This window comes from Delphinus delphis, chromosome 16 (genome assembly GCF_949987515.2).
Source record: "Delphinus delphis chromosome 16, mDelDel1.2, whole genome shotgun sequence".
Lineage (NCBI taxonomy): Eukaryota > Metazoa > Chordata > Mammalia > Artiodactyla > Delphinidae > Delphinus > Delphinus delphis.
The window spans coordinates 62,318,922-62,333,400 of NC_082698.1; the positions used below are offsets into that span (position 1 = coordinate 62,318,922).

Consider the following 14,479-nt stretch of genomic DNA (forward strand, 5'->3'; position numbering starts at 1 on the left):
GGCTTCAAGGGAGTACTTACAGGAGGTCCTGAAAGAGAGAGAGAAAATGCCGGGGTCAGTGTCAGTGCCATAAGGGCTGCTTAGAAGCAGCGTCCAAGAATTCTTCAGCTGAGGGGTTTCCATCTGGTCTTCGAAGTTTGTATTTTCCTGGCCCACTGTCACCAATATAATCTCTTCCCCCTTTGTTTCATCTCTGTATTTTTATCACTGGATGAGAAATCCAGAGGTCTGGGCCCCAGGTGCAGCCAGGCCGGGGCCCTAACTTCCTGAACTGTCCTTTCCACACCTCAGCTTCCGACCCCACAAAACGCGCTCCCTGGGACCCGTCCCAGGTTGGGCACACAGTGGCTTTGCCGAACACAGGGCGCTGGGCACCAAGGCTTTTTGCCAAGGGTCAGAGTGTTACAGAACCTGGAAGCTGTGATTATCAGCATGCCCGTTGTCTCTCCACGCTCACACGAAATGCAACAGAAAACAGGCAGGAACAGCAGGGGCCAAAGGAGGTTTCTCACTGGGTTCCCCACCTGATGTTTATCAGGCCTGTCCTGGTTTCTGTTAAGCTCTGAGTCAGGCTTTCTGCCCTCCTGGGTCCGCTGCCCACTCCCTCTTTCTCACCGCCCGCCTCTGTGCCCTGGCCCTACCCTCCCTCCAAGCTCTCTCCTTTCTTTCCTCCTCCTTGTGGCCACTCTCCCTCCTCCCTCCCACAGGCCTCAGCATGAGCCCTATCTCATTAGGACAACAGCGGGCGGAGAATTACAAATTCAAATGGTCAGCAAAAGGGGCAGGAGGACGGGTGGGGAGGTAAGGGAGAGAAAAAGCGGCGGCTGAAAGATAGCAAACTGAAAGGCATTTCTGCAAACGTGAGTCACCAAAGCCCCAGGGCCCGTGGGATTCCCAGCTGGGCCCGGTGTGTCTGTCCAGCCCCTGGTGACCTGGCCACGTTAAGACAGCTGCTACTCCCGTCGCTTCTTTTATGCTCAGCCAATAAAGACTGCTTATGTTTCCCCTTGCTCTTCACATTCCCAAAGCCAGCTTCCTTCTCCGCCTTCATCTGCCTGTTTCTCCATCCTGGTCCCCTTCCAGCAGGAAACAGCCTCTTTCATGCTGGCCTCTGTCAAGCCGTCACATTAAGGGGGAACAAAATGTTTTAAATTAAAAAAAAAAAAAAAAAGAGTCAAGGGGTGTAATGCCTGGGTGAGGAGGCCCCAGGCGGGCCGGCAGTGAGGTTTCAGAACAGCGAGAAGGAGGGAGGTCAAGGGAGGAGGGGACATCTGGGACCTATTAGGCTGAGGGGCAGGGGAATGTCACCCAGAACCTGAAAATATCCCCCAAGTGCACTTGCCAGGGGGGCCAGCCCAGCTGGAAGGTCCGTGCCTCTTGGTGGGGGGACGTGTCCTCGTGAGAAACATGCTGGTGACAAAGTTCAGCCCACGGCAATTTGGAGACGGTTTAGCCACATGGAGAGCAGATGTCCTGCACCCGCCCGGGCTCCCAGAGCACACATTCTTGGTGGTGGTGGAGGTGGGGTGTCCCTGGTGACACAGCAGAGCCCTGGTGATGGCCCGGCCCGCTGTTAGCAGCCTCGGCCGCACAGGTATCACCAGGTGTTGCCGGGCAGCTAACGTGAGACTCGCCACTCAGCCTAGTCCCTGAAGGGCAGTTTGCTGGGTCCTCCCAAGTGATGTAAATTCTACTGGCGATTTCAAGGTTTGTTTTTTTTATAGCCCCATCACCACCGCTGCACACACTTCTGTGGTCCTTTACTACATGCCGGGCACAATTCTAAGTGTTTTCCACTCCAGAGAAGATTCTGTCATGCCTACCTTGTAGATGAGGAAACTGAGGCACAGACAGGCTAAGCTTCTCCCCCAGGGACAAGCCGCTAGTAACCCGCAGAGCTCCTGACTCCTCATCCCACTGCCTCTCTCCATGCCTCTCACTCAGAAAGCAACTCACTTCACCCCCAAATCGCCCACAGACCTGTTCCCTCTCCAATCCTCTCCCCTGGATGCCTGCTGTGTTCAGCCTCCGGCTCCTCTCTCTGGGCCCAACCCTCTCACCTCTCTTTTACGGGCCCCTTTTTCTGATGCAAAGGAATTTGACTCTGTCAAGCTCTTGCAGGCTAGTGTTCCCCTACCTGTCACTTACACAGACTTCAGGATGGGAAAAGCCCCTGTTTGATTCTAGTTGATTCTGTACCTTAGGAAGGGGGAGAGGGATAGAAGAATTATCAAAGAAGACTTTTTCTATCACTAACATTTTTTTCCCCTGTTAATGCTAATCCTCAAGGGTCCCCCTGGAAAATCTTTAGGCGCCTTGGAAGATCTAACTACTGCCCTACCCCTGGCAGCTTTCATCAGACCTCTGGATTTCAGAGTGGATGCTTCATCTCGTGCTGTGTTCCAAGCCCAGCAGCTCTAAGGTGGCTGGGGAGCCGACTGTGAAATCAGTAGTGCTTTGATGTCACTGGTTGGTCTCCAATGTGGGTCACTTGGCCACGCTCAATAACATGGCTATTAACTGACTGGTCACCCTGGCCAAGCACCAAAAGATAGAGTCACACCAAGGCATGACCAAGCACCCATTGAATGGATGGGGAAACAGAAGCCTAAGGAGGGTAGTGACCATGCAGTGTCACTGCATAGATGGGTGGCAGGGATGGGACCAGAGCCCAGGTCTCCTGACTCCCCATCCAGGGGTCTTCCTAACAAACTTCACTGTCTCTCATGGCTGTGCAGTTGATCCTGTCACCTACCACCTCAGTGAGGCCACTGCTGCCCTTCCCAGGGATTGGCTGACCTCCTCCAAGTAAGACAGTCGTGTTCCTCCTAAAGGGACATGTTAGGCATGGACTCCAATAAAGAATCCCAGGTAGTGTTCTATGTCACACCTTTCACTGAACCATTTTTAGTATGTTCATTTATTCATTCAGCAAACATTTAATGAATGCCTGCTGTGTGCCAGTCGCTGTGCTGTTCTATGGCTCTATAAAGATGAATAAGGCACAGTCATTGCCCTCTGAGGAAGGAAAACTTCATTTTTTAAGCACCTAATATCTACCAGGCCTGATGCTCTAGTGATACAGAGATGAGTAACTCATTTCCTCCCGTTGAGAAATCAACAGTTTCCTATGTCAGAGAACTGGAGAAATTCCAGAGAAGAGAACTAAAACGAACAAAAGGATTTAAGGGAGAAAGGTTTGCTGTGTGAGGATTCACCCATTCACTCAATCAACAACATTTACTGAGTGCCTATGACGTGCCAGACATAATGTTAAATATAGTCATTATAACAGCACATTCAATTCTTATAACAACCACACGAGGTTGGCATTATCCTCACTTCACAAATGAAGAACGTGAGGCTCAGAGGTTAAGCAACCTGCCTAAGGTGGTCTCCCTGTCTTAAATGGCAGCATCTGTTACTTTTTGTAGGTTTAATTTCCATGCAGCAGAGCACGGGTTTGAACCTGGTCTCTCTCAGCCGGAAGCCCGTGCTCTCCAGACTGGAGGTCATCAAGGTCATCAGGCTGGGTGGGGCCCCTCCTGTCTCTTCCCCTCTTACCACCCTCCCCAACCCCCGTACAGAAGGCTCTGCCCCGTCCAGACCTTGGATCCAGTCCTGGTCCTGGACAGAGAAGCAGAGAACCACAGAGTGTGCCCAGGTTCTACGTCACATGAGGCGTGAACTGCCCCTGCTTGGCTGCTGGGCTCCCAGCAGCTGGGGTCTTAGCCCCAACCTATGCCGCCTGGTGCCTGCTGCCAGGCCGCCTGCAGCTGACCACCTGCCACTTGGCTCTGCCACGTGCCGACCCGCCCATCCTGCCAGGACAGATGCTCTGTAACCCTGGCTCTCCTAGGACCTGGGTGGCTAACAACAGTGCCTGTCACGCTCTGTCTGGGGGAACATGGGTTCTCAACCAGGGTCGATTTTGCCCCTCAGGGAACAGCTGGCAATATCTGGAGACATTTTTGATGGTTACAGCTGGGAGGCTGCTTGTGGTCTCTAGTGGGTAGAGGCCAGGGGTACTGCTAGACATCCTGCAGTGCACAGGCAGCTTCCTACAACAAAGCATTATCTGGCCCCAAATGTCAATAGTGCCAAGAGTGAGGAATCCTGCACTACCAGAAGCAGTCCTGCCTCTGGACTCCCGCTGTGCCTGCAGTCCTGCCTGTACTCGCCAACTTTGGGGATCTTCTTCTATAGGTTGGCCTGTTCTGCCTCCACTCAAGACCTTGTTAGGACAAATAATAATTCATTTATTGAGCAATTATTGCGAGCCTGACACTATGCAGAGAACTTTATGTACCGCCCAACAAACCAGTGAAGTAGCGACTATTATTATTCTAGAGATGGAAAGGCCGACGCCCAGGGAATTTAAGTATGTGTTCATGGTCATGGAGCTCACGTGTGCCTGAGCGGGTAGCTGAACCCAGGCCTGCCACTACCGTGGCGTCAAGCAGCCTGGCACAGCCTCCCAGGGCCATGGGGCCCCCGTGCTTGAAGGAGGCACACACGTAGGTGAAATAAGGGGGCAAACTCTGCCTCGAGGACTGGTGAAGGAGGGAAACGCGAGTAGCTCAAAAACCATCGAGAGAAATTTGTCAGGGACAAGCATGACGGCCTGTTAAGGGAATCTGAACGGGATCTGAGGCAGCCTCTGCCCTCTGAGGCACACATCAAAGAGAACAGGAAGTCCTTCTCCCGGGCAGTCCCAGGGCGGGGATACTGGCTTTACTGGGGGTCACGGCAGACCTCTGGGCAGAGCCTCTGGATTCGGTGCTGCGGGCGCATGTCTCACAGATCATGCTTTGTGACCAATGCTTCCCCGTATTGAGGTTCACCACGATCCAGCTCCCATTCTACAGATGAGGAAACTGAGGCTCAGAAGGGATGTAACTCAACTATGGTTCACGGCTGGTAAGGGATCCTGAATTCTAGTCCAGTGCCCTTCCTGGAACAGCCCGCCACTGGCAGAGCTTTGAGGGGTGGCAGGCTTTACAGTTCTTAGAAAAAATATACAAGTACTCAAATGGTGTCTTGTGAGGGCCGATCGTGCTCTTCCCAACTCTGTGTTCACATTGGCAGCTAGAAATCAACCACGGTGGGAGTATTCACACCACAGAAATTGGCAAAAGCTACAAAGCAGCCTCACCCCGACCCCAAAAGCCAATTGTTAACCATTTTCCAGCACACTGAGACTCCGATCTGTCCCATGATGACGTCAGCCACAAGACATCCCCAGACCTTTCCAGCTCAGGCTGATGGAGAATAACAGGTCCTGAGAGGAGTGGGCAGCAGCTAAAATCACACACACCACACTTTCTACTCTTGCACTCGTGGCAGACACGGCTAATTGATCACAGCTAGTCTTCCCACAATGCGCCTTGACAAGGCTTCACAATTGTTTCCAACATGGCCACTATCAATCAGCACAAGCTGGCACATGAGGTGAAATCTATTAGTCATCTTGGAACTAGAGCCGTCTGGCTGGTGAGACACAGGGAGACAGGTAGGCAAAGCACGAGGGTCATTTTCTGACTTATCAGGGAGGACTGGGTTAGGCCTGGGGGGCAACAGAGGTGGAGAGGCTGGCTATCCTGGACTCCGCAGCTGTACCTTATGCCAGGGGTAGGAACTAGCATTAATTGCAGCCCTCTCCCCCTGTCCCCAGACAGTTGTCAAGACTGGCAGAGAGACTGGGGAGGTGTGAGCACAAAAGGGACAGGAGCCAGCAAGACCCCCTCCAGTTTAGTTCATGTCCTGGCCCCAGGAGGTCCCCGATGACCTACTGCTGCCACACCTGGAACCACCAGAGGGCAACTCGAATGGTCACCTTCCTGCAGACACCATGGAAGTTGCCTTCCCACCTGATGGGGTCTTGGGCCAGCTCCAGGTGCTCTCGGAGCCCTCTGCCCTTAGTGAACACCCCCTTCACCGTGCAGGCTGTCCCTCTTCGTGACCTTGCTCCCCATCTTACTTGGCGAGGGCCTGGGGACAGGTGGAGGCAGTGGGATGGGGGAGGCTCAGGTGCCCTGCCCTGCACTTCTGGATGTGGAGGGGGTGTCTGGGTAGCAAACTCTCTCGTCTCCCCAGCACCCACTCTCCCTTCCTCCTTCCTACAGAACCTCGATTCTATTCTCGTCTCCACCCACTCTTCACACAGCCCCATGTCTCTGGGGAAGCCAATCCCAGGCCTAGCTGGGAATGGGTGAGGGTGTCTGGGGCCAGGAACCCTCATGAAGATGGCTCTGGGGGGGGTCAGTCTGCGCAGGCAAAGAGGAAGGCCACAGCTGAGGACACTGAGAGGGGGGACATCCCAGTCCAACTACCGCAGTTCCCACCACCCCAGACTCCTGCGTGCCCTGTGACTGGGGAAGCAGCCCCAAGGCTCCAGGGAGTGGCCGTGAGGGCTGCTGGCTGGCAGGAGGCCACAGCAGAGAGCAGCGCCAGGCCCCGCAGAATGGACAACGGCTCCGACCGAAGATGGCCACCGGCCACACCTGTGTCCCCTCCCCAGCACCACGGCAGCTGTAATCCTGGGAGGATGAGAGAGGAGGGGATGTTGTCCTGAACTGACTGAGTGGTGAGTCTGAAGGGCTGAGTATTAAACAGGAAGTGGCTGAGTTTCTCTAGGTTATTTCTCTCCCCCTCAGCAGAGGCAGGGGCTCGAGAGCAAAGCTGAACGCAGTATTGGGAGGGGGAAGACAACCGCATCTTTGCACACGTGAGCTGTGTCCCCTTCATGCTCGCTGCACGAGCATTTATTATCATAAACATCTGCTCAGCCCTGGCTGCATGGGGCTGCTGTGCTGGATGTTGTGAAAGTCAGGCACCGTCCCTGTTCCCAGGGGCTCCTCTAGCGCAGGAGATGCCTCCCCACTCCAAGTGACACCCACATACCCTGTCCCTCAGCCTGAGCTTCTGGCCAGCTTTTTCCTCGAGACTGGGGCCAGGAACCCCCAGAGTCAGACTGCGGCTGTCCCTCTGGGTTCAGGGGCCGGACCCTGACTTCCGTCCAGATTAGAGCCGGCTTTGCTGTGGATCTTGGAGGGATGCTGTCCTCTCTCCCTCTTGGCTGCCACCCACCTGGCGAGCTCCTGCCTGGGGTGCCATGTGCGTGGACTGGGCTGTCTCATTGACATTCAGCCCTCCGCCCTCTCAAGGATCTTGTTTTATCTTTACTCGTTTGATCCTCAAAACAACCCTGAAAGGTTGGAGCAGGTATCAGCAGCCCCATTTTATGGGCGGGGGACTGAGGTACAGGCAGGGGAAGTGCTACCCAGCAAACTCTGGTCTCCCCCTCTGGCTCCAGCCCCCGGGCAGCCCGCTCGCCTGCAAACTTGGGCCCAGTGACCACTGACTGCGCTGGAAGCAGCAAGTGGTCTTAAGACACTGGACCGCCACCCTCCTCCCACCCCGCCCCCCTGCACTGGAGCCCTGAGCCGGGGCTTGCTTTCTCCCTTCGGTGGTCACATGGGTCCTGCAGGAGGACAAGCCTCCGAGGCCCTGCACCTCTGACCCCAGACCTTCTTCCTGACACCGGATCTGGCCACTGCATCCGAGTTCCTGTGGCAGGCCCTGCTCGGGGCAGCTCAAACGTCACAGCTCTGCAGGCCGGGCCCCACCAGGCAACTGCTGGAGGGAGAGAGGGGAGGGGTTGGCCAGGGGTCGAGACCCTGGTCAGACCCACATGGGACGTTACCCCCCAGAGGCCTGGGAGAGGCCACAGGCTTCATAGGTCTTGTCTTTACAACCAGGCCTGGACCTCCCAAGGATGAGCTTTTGTTTTTATATTCAAGTCACAGTTATTGACAACTCATTAAGAGGCTGGCATCCTGAGTCTTTTGTCTCATCATTGTCATAAACGCTAACGTTTATTAAGTACTCACCAACCTCCATCAAGAGCTAAGTCTGTTATACATCGTCTCACCTACTCTTCACAATAGCCCTGCAAGGTGACACTATTATTATTCACACCTAACAGATGAGGAAACTGAGGCAGGGAGTCACATTAGCAGCCCATGGTCATACAGCCGGAGCCCAGGCATGTCCTTAGCTGCAAAGCTATGCATTACCTCACTGACCAGCCACCACAACCCAGGCAGGTTCAGTGCTATTACTGCTATTATTGCTCCACAGGGGGCTCCTGGGGCACAGAGAAGTGAAATAATTTGTCCAAAGTTAGACGGCTGGAAGAGGCAGAGCTGGCACTCGGAATCAGTTATACCCTAAAGCTTTCCTTTTTAACCCCTACCTTTATTGCTTCCGTGAAAGCAAATAAGAGTCAGCACGACAGGTGGTAGGGCGAGAGGGCCAGACTGTTGAGCACGAAAATCTGCAGTAAGTCCTTTCTAGCCCCTTTGAGGACTGTGCATGGCCTCATCCATGGGCTAAGTTCAGACCACTCTCATCTCTCTTAAAGCTGGCTCCCCGAGTTCCCCCACTGAGGACTGATTGTAAACCCCACCGAGACACTGCCTGTCTGAGCAGGAACTACAGCCAGCCACACGCACACTCGGTCTCATGGCTTCATTGTTCCTTTATTTAGAAGTAGCAGGTTAAAAACTTGACAACTTGCATTCTTCACTTATCAAACTGCCCAGAATCATGGGAAGAGCACGAGTTTTGAAGCCAAACAGCCACAGGTTCAAATTCCAACTTTACTACTTGCTAGCTGTGTGATCTTGGGCAAGTTGCTTAACCTCTCTGAGTTCCAGTGTCTTTTTCTGTAAAATGGGGGTAATGATAGTATCTACCTTGTTGGAATTCAAGGAGTAAATGAGAGAATACAGGTAAAAGGTTAAACACTGCTCCCGGCTTAGAGTAAGCATATAGTAAATAATAGCTATGGTAATTACTATGGTTATGAACTTGGAAAAAATGACATCCTATCCCAGAAGGCTATGATACCTTCCTCCGTTCTAAGCACAGGTACGGTTAACACAGAGAGCTCTTTCCATGTGCCAGGCACCATTCTTAGTGTTTTATGGACATGACCATATTCAGCCCGTACAAGCCTTATAAGATGAACATCTTTGTGACCCTCATTTTACAGATGAGAAAACTGAGGCACAGAGAGGTGGTGTCTCCGGCGTGGGGTCACAGCTGGCAGGGGCAGGCTGACTCCAGGGCCCAGGCCGTTAGCCTCTGTGCTGCACTGCCTCCCAGATGAGCCCCCAAAACACTGGAAACCACGAAGAACAAACAGGCAGGGGTCAGGGTAAGCTGAGATAAGCAGAGCAGGATGGATCGGGCTGGGCAAGCATCTGAATAAAACAGTACAAAGTCACCAGCTTTGAACCCGTGGGACAAATTACGTATTTTCTTGCTTCCCTGGGTCCTGACACTTCCAGGTTGGGGTCAGAATCACAAGTCCTGAGTGAGGAAATCTCAGGACAGTTCTCACTGATGGAGAGTGCAGGCCCAACTCTGCAGACTGAGGCCAAGGGCAGGCATTGTTCTCTGGCCGCCAGTTTCCTGGAGTGGCCTCTGGCACAGGGCAGAGGGGCCGGGCTGCCCGAGCACAGATGGGGGCCCAGGGAATGGGGAGAGGTTTTCTATCAAGACACCCCCTGCGTTGTCAGGGTGGAAATCAGTCAGGGCTGGGGCATCCATCAGACTCTGCTGGCTCTGACCCTTGTTTCGATAAGGATCTGGGACCTCACTTGAACTTGTCATCCTTGACTGAATCTCCAGGAAGCCGCGAGATCCTCCCACAAGCTCTGGAGGTACCTCCCAAGAGGAGTTACCTCCTGCCCCACCCCCACTGCTCACCTTGGGTCGTCCCCAAGAAGTCAGCAGTGTGCAAGCGATGCTCCCTTGCCACATCCAAGAGGCACACAGAGCTCTCCAGCAAAGGTCACCACATGTACACCGCGGCTCCACACCATCTCCTTTAGGTAGCTGGCTTTGAGTTACCATGACCCCAGAGTCCTGTGCACGATTCTCTCCAAGCCCTCAAGACATTCAGTTAGTTATTGGTCTCATTTCTATGTGAGAAAGCCAATTCCATGTTTTTCTTCCTTGTCTTTTCTGTTAGACTGCAAGCTTTCTGATGGGTGCAATCATTTACTCTTTGGTCACTACTCTAAGAGAAGCTGAGGGAGATTAGATGCTGCCAACCCCAATGCCTGTGTAATACACGCACTGGAGTTGTACTTGTCTGTACAGCCAGACAAGTAATAAGTGAATGAAGCAGGCCAGGTGTAGTGCGACAGGGAGTGGTAGAGGCTGTGGCAAAGCACTAAAGGCTTGCTTGGGTGCCTAAAACAGAGTTACCACCTATGAGTTCCAGCCAAGTACTGCCAGGTGGGGATGCAGACACAGTATTGTCAGATCTTGAAAATATTTAAGAAAAGCCAAAATTGGATATTTTATGCAAAATCTTCTGATTTCTAAACGTTGATACTAATTAAAAAATTTTTTTAAACTATTCAGCAAGCCAAACAAAGTTGCATTTGGTCCTTGAACTGCTAATTCACCGTACATAATCTCTGGGGATCTTCCAGACCTGATGCGTTCCAATTCCACAGTCAGAATATGTGCTCAGTAGATCCTTGCTGAGGACATGAATGGGTGGATGGCTGGATACACTGGTTATGACGGAGAAGTCTGTGAAGAAACAGTGTCCTAACAGTATTTGCAAACTGAATTTATGTTTGAGAGTTAGCTTTAACCAAGTGTGGAATTGCTTAGTTATGCCACCTTCAAGAGTGTTTACGTCCCTCCCCTCTTTGCCGTCCTCCTTCTGCTGGGCATGGAAGCCCAGAACTGACGACTAGCACTGAACAAGGCCCGAACCTTAGGGTGGCAGGTGAGTTAGAAAGTTGAGTTTTACTCAGGCTTGGAGGTAAAGCAGGGTTATGTTGAGCAGTGACTGAGATTAACAATTAATGTGGTGCTTAATTGCACCTATTTGTGTCTATTTGTATTGCACCTAAATTGTATCTATTTTTCTTAAATCTTACTTTAAAATGCACACAATTAAAAATATATACTGTGATGAATAATTAGTAAATGTTAATGTCTGGTCATAATACAGAGTGTTTTAACTCAGGGGTCGCCAACCCCCATCGCTTGCATTACCAGCCTGAACCATCCCCCGACTCCAGCCCCGTTCCGTGGAAAAACTGTCTTCCACGAAACCGGTCCCTGGTGCCAAAAAGGTTGGGGACTGCTGTTTTAACTTAGAATAGCATAATCAAGTGAAAAATTTGCTTGTCTCTGTCTCTCAATTATGTCTCAAGCAGCTGTGCTATCTGCCCACAAGGTCACGGTTAAGGTGTGCATATGTAATTGTGGGCCATTTAGCCCTAACGACATACATAGCCTCAGGGGCAGCAGCCTGGCAACCCAGCATGGGTCTTCTTCCATGCCACCTGCCTGGATGGTACCACCAAACCCTCTGAACAGGATAACAGCTAGTGTGTGCCAGACAGTAGACTGGGCATTTCCTATTCACTATTTCTAATCCTAATATCACATCTTATCTGCATGTATTCTAATTTACAGATGAAAACACCAAGGCTCAGTAAGGTTAAATAGATTTTCCAAGGTCAAATAGCTAAAAATGATGGAGGTGGCATTCTCTCTTGGGTCCATCAGACTGAGAAGTCCATCCTCTTTCCACACAGCACACTGCCTAAATAAGGGCACATCCTCTCTTCCTTTTACAGGACAAAGTTATTCAGTACCCAAGATTCTTCAGGGAAGCACTGGCAGGGTTGAGACGGAAGCCCAGACGTCAGAGCCCTACTTGTAGTACCAGATTACTCTGGAATAGCAAATGCCTGGGATATGTACCACTCACTACTCATCTATCCAGCGCCCGTGGCAGACATAAGCAATCTATTTCTATGCTGCTTCTCGTACTTGTGGCAGCCACAACCAATCAAGCACAGCTGGCTCCCAAGAGGAAACATATTCGCCATCCTTGGCTAGGCTCTTAGCACAACTGCCAGTCAAAGAACTTTCATAAACTGAAGATGTAGAAACGCTAACTGGAGTCTGGTGGCAGGCAGAGATAGACGGAAACCACTATCTTCTGAACTGAGAGGGCCTTAAACATGTGATAGAAGAGGCAGAAGGAAAAAGAAAGGATGAAGTTGGGCTCTGTGGTCTTATATCCTAACCTAGACAGAATGGGGGTCGGACCCGGTTTGCACTGCGAGTTGGGTGACCTCGTATGTCTGTGCTGAGGCTGCGGGGTACTGCGGTGACCAGGGGCCAAGGAACTGGATACGTCTGAGCTGAGAAGAGTGAAAACCCTTTGGATCTTGCATCTGGCTTTGCTTTCTAAAAAAAGTTTGGTTTGTTTTTCTGACATGTATTTATTGTTAAAACAGCTCTTTAGGAACATTAAAGGACATTTCGTGAAAGAAAAGCATCATCCCCCAGCCCCCCGCTCTCACACGACTGTCTCCGTTTTCCCTCCTCCCCTCTGATCCTCTTCCCCACGCACGGCTAGGCGGGGCTGAGCTTAGCGAGCACGCAATAGGGGAGGCCGCTTTCTTTACTTTCCATGACAGGGTAATCGCATTCCCACCCTTGTGCCGCCTTCCAAGAGACATTTTTTAAATGGCTGCAGAGTATAGCATGATTGGCCTAGATTTGTTGGCTACTACATCTGGAAGTCTCTATGTTTTTCGTATTTTATGCTATGATGAATAACTTTGTGCATTTAGCATCTCTCTTGTGATAAATTATTTTCTTAGGCTAAGGAAGTGAGACTATTGGGTCGACATGAAACCTTGTATGAGCATCGCTCTGACTTTCTGCCCTTGCTTTTGACCTCACATGTGTATAAACCCTTGAGAGTTCTGGAGCACTGAACCCCAGCTGGGAGGTTAAGAAGGCTGCTCCAGGCCACCCAGCGGAAGAGAGGCCTCGATGGAACCGATGCTTGCCTCTCAGGCTCCTCGTCCAAAGCTCCTGCGTGCCCATAAGCCCTCCCTGCAGGGGTGGGGGGCTGCACATGGACAGGGGGTGGGCTGCGGAGCCCACAGGAAATGGGGACACGGCATCAAGAGGAGGGTGAAGCCTCTCTGGTGGCCTCCAGCGTCCCCTTCTCATGGAAGGTCGCCTTCCGACAGGAGGCCCTGCCTGACTTTTCAATTAAGAGAAGATGCTGTTTAGAGGGGGCGGGGCACCCCGGGAGCCCAGGTTGTCTTAGGTGCTGACCCGCATGAAGGAGCTCACAGCGGAGAAGCCTCTACCCACTGTACCCAGCCCCTCCACCCCACCCCCTGCAGCTGGACAGCCTGAGGCCAGGGCTTCGGTGGGGAGGGCAAGCGGTGTGAGAGCTCTGTGCAGGGAAAGGCTGGGTGGTCTCCAAAGCTCTGGACCCTTTCCGCCCGAGGCACCAGGAAAGCACAATAAACACAGGCTGAGCAGCTTCAGCCCCAGCTCAGCCCCAGTCCCCGGCCCAGCCCCTGCCTCAGTTGCTACGAGTCCACCTTGGCTCGGTGAAGAGAGTATCACTTCACTGCCCAGGAGGAACGTTTGTAAGTTGAGTCCAGCCAGTCCCCACTCCTCTCCCCACTCAGCCCACTGGGGGCTCCCAGGACTGGGTGGGTATGACTGCAGGCCACACTCAGCACTACCCGGGACCTCACCTCCAGCCCACTGTTCCAGCCTGGGGTTCCACAGAACCGCAGAGCCGGTGCCCACACCCAGGGCTGGAGGCCAGCCCTGAGCTCACACGAGCCCAGCCTCCCCACCCAGCAAAGTCCTAGCCAGCCCACAGTCAATGGCTGCTTATGGAGCTCTTGCTTTCTGTGTCTGGCTCTGTGCTAAGTTGGTGCTGGGGTTACAGAGGTGAAAATGACAGAGTCCTGGCGTGTGACCTTGGGCAAGTCAACCTCTGAGCTTCAGTATCCTCATCTGTAAAATGGGGGTAAAGCAATACCTACCACGGGGGTGCCGTGGTAATTAAGTGAGGTCATATATGTGAGGCACTTAAGCCAGTACCTAACATACAGTAAGAGGTATGTAAATATTAGATTTTACATTGTCATTATTCTTTCTAGTTGCAAGCAACAGACAAAAAACAAACAAGCAAACAAACAGAAACAAAAAACAGAAATAAATGAGAAAAATCCAGGCATTGATAACTGCCCTGAAGTTAAAATATGGTAATGTACTGGAGAGAGGCTGGAATTAAATGAGAAAATGCTTTAGCTTAGATGGTGGAGGAAGGCCTTTCTGAGGAGGTGATACTAAGCTGGAACTTAAAAAACGAGAAGGAGCCAGTGTGAGAGGATCCAAGGGATGATTATTCCGTTGAAGCCACACAGGAAGTGCAAAGGCCCTGAGGTAGGAACAAGCTTGGGTGTCTGGGAAACAGAAAAAAGATCTTATAGCTGGAGCTGTGATATCTAATTCAGTGTCCATTAGCTACCTGGGGCCATTAAAATTAAATAGAATTAAAATTAAATAAAATTAAAAATTCAGTTCCTCAGTCTCACTAACCACATTT

General features: G+C 51.9%; 1 protein-coding gene across 1 annotated transcript in view; it reads right to left on the reverse strand.

Moving 5' to 3' along the window:
* Nucleotides 1-14,479, reverse strand: part of FAM241B (family with sequence similarity 241 member B) — a 203,029-nt gene continuing 188,550 nt past the window's right edge. Inside the window, exon 7 of the transcript XR_009522473.1 lies at nucleotides 1-28. The gene's annotated coding sequence lies outside the window, so the exon portion shown is untranslated. The remainder of the gene's footprint in view (nucleotides 29-14,479) is intronic.